Below are 7,112 nucleotides of genomic sequence, written 5' to 3' on the forward strand. Positions count from 1 at the left end.
TGCTGATTTTTTTTCCACCAACAGATCTCAGAGCAATCTGAGTGCACTGGCCAGTTGGGACACAATTATCATTAGAATTCTTGGCTAGAGAAGAAAGCTCCTAATTTAAGAATGGCTTTTTGCCTTCTGAGAGCTCAGAAGAGCAAATTGCAAGCCATCTACATTTATAAAACATGTTTTAGTATGGAAAATTTCAAACATCTACAGAAGTAAAAAGAAAGAAGTAGAAACTTTCATCAATTGTTCTCATCAAATGTCAATTTCAGGCCAATATATTTTCTCTATACCCTCTCTTACTACTACCACCATAATCCCCAGCAATTTTAAAGCAAATCCCAGATTTCTTTTTCTCAGTGAAAACGTCAGTATACATATTTCTAAAATGCAAGAACTGCCCTTTTTAAGCTCAACTATGTCATTATCACACATCCGCAAATAATAATAATTCCTTAATATCAACAAATAGCCAGTCAGTTCATGTTTCCTTGGTTGTCCTATAAATGTATTTTTATTTTAATAACCATTATTTATTTGATTGCTGATCCAAACACAATTTCTTTTAAAGTATAGGTTTAAAAGAACTCAATTTGCTCATTTTTCTTGCAAGTATTTGTCATTGAATTCAAAGCATTCATCCAGTAGGGTTCCCAACTGTCTGGATTATGCTGATTGCATCCCCTTTATGCTTCTATATTTATCATGCTCCTTTGGCCCATGTATTTACTGTCAGTTGGTAGATAGATCTAGAGCACTGACATAATTCAGGTGTGGTTTTTTGTCAAGTTTACTTCATAGATAATATTGATGAATTCCAAAAGGAACTATAAAGTGTCTGTCTTACTGTGACGTTGCAGCCATTAATGATCAATGTCTAGATCCATTAATTTATTAAGGGTACCAAATGGTGATATTCTACTAATTAGATTATTATTCATTTACTAGCTAGAAGATTATTTCATCAACTACTTGGTTGCCCTGAGTTACAGTTTAATTAGGAAAGGAAGAATAAATGTTTCTTTTATTTTATTTACCAGTTTTACAAAAAAAGAAAAAACAGGAGAGAGAAAGGTTGACTGCAAAGTAGCTTCCGAAGATGACTAATGAGGTATTTTCTTTCTTTGTTGTTGTTTTCAGTGAGGTTGTTATAAATATCGATGCAGAGATTGTCCCCTCTTAGGTTCACGGATCCTGTTCAAGTTGGCTCCTGAGTCCTTTCCACACAACCACAGTAGTCTTTGAAGTCTTCCCAGCTCTCTTGTACGACAAGGTGTAACAGGAACATCTAGTTCGTTTCTTATGCTGGATTTGAAATCAGCTATTTCTCCAAGGAGGCATTATCCACTGTGTTTATTCAAACTTGTGTTCCTTCTAGTTTAACCTTCTCTCGAGACATGATTTTTTTTAAACAAATTACTTACTGAATTTTTTCACCTTTTCAAATCTTGCTATTCTCCAATCACTTCATTTCTGATTTTTTCTAATTTCTTTTATGTTTTTCTTAAAGCCAGTTTCTATTCCTTTTAAAATTTCTTTTACTTTTTCCGCAATATCAGGCAATAAATTTCATTTGTTCTGTGGACGTGTCTTTCTGTCACGTTTTCAGGATTTGCTGGAACTTTCTTTTCACCCTTCTTTTTTCTTTCTTTTTCTCACTGATTTTCTACAGGATGTGAGTGGAATACTCTTCTGTCACTCATTTTTAAATGAAATAAGTTTCCACTTTAGGAGGGAATCATAGATCAGAATATAATTTCTAGCTTCAGAACTCCAGGGCTCACTATCTTCTATTATCTTCACAACATAATTTTTAAAAATGACCTTAAAATTTCTAAAATCTTCCTCCTCGGCCCTCCTCTGCCCATTTACCCAGGGCTCCTCTTTCTTGTCCTTGTTGAGTATGGGGATTTGTTCTGGAATGGTGCTTTGGTTTGATAGGTGTCAAGGTTTCACAGACCCCAGAACACTTGGCATCCTCAGAACATTTCAAAGTTCTTGCACTCAGCTGCAAAGTGGAGCCTGCAACATTCACTCCCGGTTTCTGTCGCTGTTCTCAGTGAGTTTTTCAATCTCAGTGAGTTCTTGAACCATAGTAACCTTTGGCTCTCCTGAAAGAGAGAGAGAGTCCTTCCCTCGTCTTCCTCCCACACACCTTGGGATACACATATGTAGGTCTTTTTCCTGTTGTTGATTTGTTCCTACCTGGCTGTATGTTGCAGTTCATGTGGAAACCTTGTTGTAGATGTTGTCTGTGGGTTTTTGATCTTGCTATTCTAGATGCTTTTCTTTCTTCTTTGTGGGGGTGGGGGCTTGTGTATTTAGGGGAGGGGTGGCATATTCAGGGATAAAAATCTTCTCTGTAGCCACCATCATTTCCCCAGAATCCTCTGCCATTAATATTTAAAAGAAAATCATAGGAATCATTATCCGGATCCTTAGGATAATCATTACATTGTATCTGTCTTTTTTCCAGGCTTCAAGCTGCCTGTGGCTCCCCACGTTAGTATACTGACATGACTGGGCAATGCCTAATTTGACAGGTTCTTTCTGTACTACCTTCCTCTTAATCATGACAGTCTTGTACGCTATACGTAGTCTTCTTTACTGATAGGGAATTTAGAAAATACAGGAAGCCATGGGTTTAATAGCTGAAAGTGGAATTAATGTATTATTTTTCTCAGGTAAAATATCATAAGACTCCTTAGGCCAAAGTTGTAAAATGAAATCGCAAATTTCCTGGAATCATTTTGCAAACGTGAATGCCCACATAAAGTACACTAGGACTTGAATCCAAGGAATAACACATTTTTAGAGCCTCCCGATTTATAAACTTAGTACAATTCTGCATTACTTCTTAAGGCAACTGAAGAAAATAATTTTGTGATCAAATAAATATTGATTTTATTAACATAGTTATTTTAAAAGTTTATAAGGCTTTTAAAAAATGTTAAGGCTCTGTCAGCCTCATCAGTTGTTATTTCTTTTCTAGAATCTTGGATAAAGGAGCAGTGGTTTGAGGGGAAACATGGTATAAAATGGGAAGATAATCTAACGGTGAAGATAGTTATATCTCTTTCTGTGTGATGAACTACTCCTAAGCTTGGTGGTTTAAAACAGCAGGCACTTTATCTCCTCATAATTTGTGAATCAGCAGAATGGGCTGGGATCCCCTGGGTGGATCTATCTTGCTTTCACCTGAGGTGACTACTGAGGCTGCCATCATCTGGTTGCTGGACTGGGGCTGGTTGCTTTCACATGTCTGGACATTGATGCTGGCTGTGGCCTGGGCCTATTCTCCACTAGGTTAGCCAGGCTTCCTAACATGTCAGGTTTCCATGAGGACAAGCCCTAAAGCACGAGTACTCTCCAAGCTTCAGCTCTTGATATGCCATTGGGCCAAAGCAAGTCATGTGACCAAACCCAGGTCAAGGTGGAACAAAACTACACAGGGTGAGAAAACGGGTGGAGGGGCATTTTTCACTGGGGGTCAGTAGTCTAACAAACTGCTGCAATAACTATATTAAGAAAAGCCCCCCGGAGGACAACTGGCAAAAAATAAATGTGTGCGGGGTGGGGTGGGGGCCTGGCATGGAGGGGCAAAGGCAGTAAACAGGGGCTACCAAAATCTGAAGATTCTGGAATTTTTGGAAAATCCACTGGGATTAAAGGACTTACACAACCATGTTCTGACACCAGAAGAAAGGTCCCAGTTGAGCATCAGGGAAGTCTAGCGCTCTTCCTCCATCGCATCAATTTCCACATTTCTTTGACTCAGCATATTTGTAGAATGAATCATGACTTCCTATAAATTTTTAGTTCAGTTTTTCAAAGAAATAGTGACTTCGCTTCTATCTGCTGTGCCACAAAAATGCCGTAGAAAAAGATTCCTTCTGTTAAATCGCTCACTAGGTGAAATTGTATGTGTAACCTAGTACCAAAGAGGTATTAAGAATCGCCACAGCCGAGCCGGCCCTCCGCACCACGCACCCTATAGCAGCCAGTGGGTGAGCCGGGAGTCGAGGAGGTCACCGTGGGCAGGAGGGGCGCGGGCAACGTGTCAGCCTCCTTCCGTCTCCGTGGAGCCACCTCCTGCCTCTGGTACAGGGAGTCGTCCACAGCAGCCGTCGGTGGCCAGCCTTGCAGTGCTGTGTTCTAGGTCAGTAGCTTCCAAGACTCCAGTTGGATTCATTGGAGTAGGCAACGTGGGGAATCCAATGGCAAAAGAGCTCTTGAAACATGGCTAGCCACTCACTATTGCTGATGTGTTCCCTGATGCATGCAAAGAGCTGCTAGATGCAAGTGAACCCGGTAGTGTCTTCTGCAGCGGATGTAGCCGAAAAAGGTGACAGAATTATTACAGTGCATCAATGCGCTAGAAGCTTATACTGGAGCAAATGGAATCAAAAAAAAGTGAAGAAAGACTATTAATAGATTCTAGTACTGTTGATCCTATGGTTTTGAGAGAATTGGCCAAAGAAGTTGAGAAAATGGGAGCAGTTTTCTCGGATGCCCCTGTTTCTGGTGGTGTGGGAACGGCTCGGTCTGGCAACCTCACATTTAGGATGGGAGGGGTTGAGCTGCTGTGGTGCATGGGCTCCCATGTGGTGCATCGTGGAGCTGTTGGGACTGGCCAGGCTTCGAAGATCTGCAAACACTTGCTGTTAGCTATTAGTAGGATTGGAACTGCTGAAGCTATGAATCTGGGACTCAGGTTAGGGCTTGACCCAATACTCTTGGCTAAAATCCTAAATACGAGCTTAGGACGATGTTGGTCAAGTGACACTTACAATCCTGTACCTGGGGTGATGGATGGAGTTCACCTGGCTAATTACTATCAGGGCGGATTTGGAGCAACACTCATGGCTAAGGATCTGGGATTAGCATGAGGCTCTGCTACCAGCACGAAGAGCCCAATCCTTCTGGGCAGTCAAGCCCATCAGATCTGCAGGGATGTTGTGCGTGAAGGGCTACTTCTCATTCGTGGTCCAGTTTTTGCAAGAGGAGGAGACATTCTGAGTTTGCCCTCTGGCTGTGAACACTGAAACATTGAAACCAAACTGTGTCTTGGAGCCCCTTATGGCTCACTCCACAGGAAAATGGGCTTAGTCAAAGGTCAACTGTCTGCTTTTGAGTGTCTAGGTCAGGGGTCCCCAACCCCTTGGCCTCGGACGGGTACCAGTCCACAGCCTCTTAGGAAGTGGTCTGCACAGCAGGAGGTGAGTCGCAAGCAAGCCAGCTATAAGCTTCATCTGCCGCTCCCTATGGCTCACATTACCGCCTGAACCCCACACACCCCGCCTCCCCTCCCTGGAAAAATTTGCTTCCAGGAAACCGGTCCCTGGTTCCAAAAAGGTTAGGGACCTCTGGTCTAGGTCACAATAGATCCTGGGATTTTTCACCCATTTTAAACTGCTTATTCTTTTTATCTATTTAACAAACATATCATCTGTAATTTTTTTTTCTGCAAGCCACTGATGGTAACTGCTAGCTAGCTAGCTGATTGGCCTTTTTCAAAAGTTTGATTCCTGAGCATCTTCAGCTAAAACGCTGCCTACTTCACTCAGGATATTATTTACTCCACTTTACAAATAAAACTAAAATTGTTTTCAACAGGATAAAATCTATCCTCGAGGAAAGAAAAGAAATTGGTGTGAGAAAAGGTATTAGAGAAAGGGGAAGTATAGTGAATTACTACCTGTGTGCCTCAGAAAATTTGTCCTGTTATCCCAGTGGTGATATTCTTGCATTGAGATTACTGGTTTATTTTCTAGGAGTTGTTAAAGCAAGAGAACTCCTTGCTGCATGTTATGTAATTTGGACTCTTACAATTATCTTGGTGTGCCCCTCTTGTAACAACTTCCCATACTCAGCAAACTGTTTTTTTCATATTTTTGCTTCCTTGTACATTTTTACTGCATATTTTTTACTTCAAAAGAATGACATCTTTAGAACTGTTTCAGAGCCGGCGATGATACGTGCTTTAGATAATTATTACACTATGCTAAATATAACCATATTCTTTTGAATTCAAATAAATTTCTATGCTGATAAAAAAAGAGAGGCACATTTCATCAATGTTTAAATAGTATCCTTCCTCCTCTAAAACTTAAAATAGGATTCAGTCTGATTCCTAAAGGGTTATTTTCTTCAACAACAAGAGCTGACTTAGGCCATTTCTTGGCAGTGGAATCTGAGAACAGAGGTCTCTGTCTCACTGCCCTTTGATTCTCACTCACGGTATCCTGGGTGAATGTAATGGATGGGCGTGCCCTTATGACTTAGCCCACTGCTACTGCTCCTGATGAGGGCTAATGGTGTGGGCCACTTTAAATCTTGCCCAGCAAAGTGCTGACATCTGGGGTTTCCTATCAAGTTTACCAGATATTCCACAGTAATTTCATAATTTACACAACATAAAAACACCGATCTTGAGCTTAGGAAAGCATTTCATTTAAACAGATACAGAACACTACTCTACAAAATGGTTTAAAATTTGTGAGCAATTACATTAAATAAACTCTAATATAAATTAATCTAATACAAGTAAACTAATAGTTGCAAAGCTACTGGTCGCTTCAGAAGTGGTGGCTACGGGTAACTTCAAAGTTGTTTCCTCAATGCATTAAGAGGCGAAACTATTTGCTGTCAACTTCTTCTTGGGGAAGCTTTTTTCCTTAGTTTGATGCTGATTCGCGTTATGAATGTATAGGAACCATTACTGGTTCTTCCTTTCCATATTCAGTGCACCATTATACTTCTATCCTCTTAAGATCTGGATATCTGTTACTGCTACTGTTGGCTGGAGCCTGGCAGGAGGAAAGCTATCAAGAAAAAAGGTCAACAAGTGTTAAAGAGTTTTAGCATACTACTGAGACTTTTTATCTACCATAATCATAAGAAATAATAATTAAAATTACAGCCTGGTCAGTGAGACCTTGAGTAAATTGTGGAAGCATCCATGTTTCCTACAGTTTCAGGGGATGGATATTTCCTGTTATTAACTCTATATCCTCTTCAACTGGAACAGAGAGACCTTTCTCTGTTGAAGCAGTTTTGTCTTTTTCCTGGGCATTTTTAGTTTTCTCTTATGAGAGACTTGTAAAGCTTACATACAC

The 7,112-nt window shown here is 40.4% G+C and overlaps 1 pseudogene across 1 annotated transcript; it reads left to right on the forward strand.

Annotated features, from left to right (window-relative positions):
* The first annotated feature begins 1,093 nt into the window (after positions 1-1,093).
* Positions 1,094-5,013, forward strand: LOC307055626 (3-hydroxyisobutyrate dehydrogenase, mitochondrial-like; annotated as a pseudogene). Its single transcript has 2 exons — positions 1,094-1,105; positions 3,992-5,013. The product of its transcript is annotated as a 3-hydroxyisobutyrate dehydrogenase, mitochondrial-like (transcript).
* Positions 5,014-7,112: the final 2,099 nt, after the last annotated feature.

The sequence above is a fragment of the Hyperoodon ampullatus genome (assembly GCF_949752795.1).
Source record: "Hyperoodon ampullatus genome assembly, chromosome: 7".
NCBI lineage: Eukaryota > Metazoa > Chordata > Mammalia > Artiodactyla > Ziphiidae > Hyperoodon > Hyperoodon ampullatus.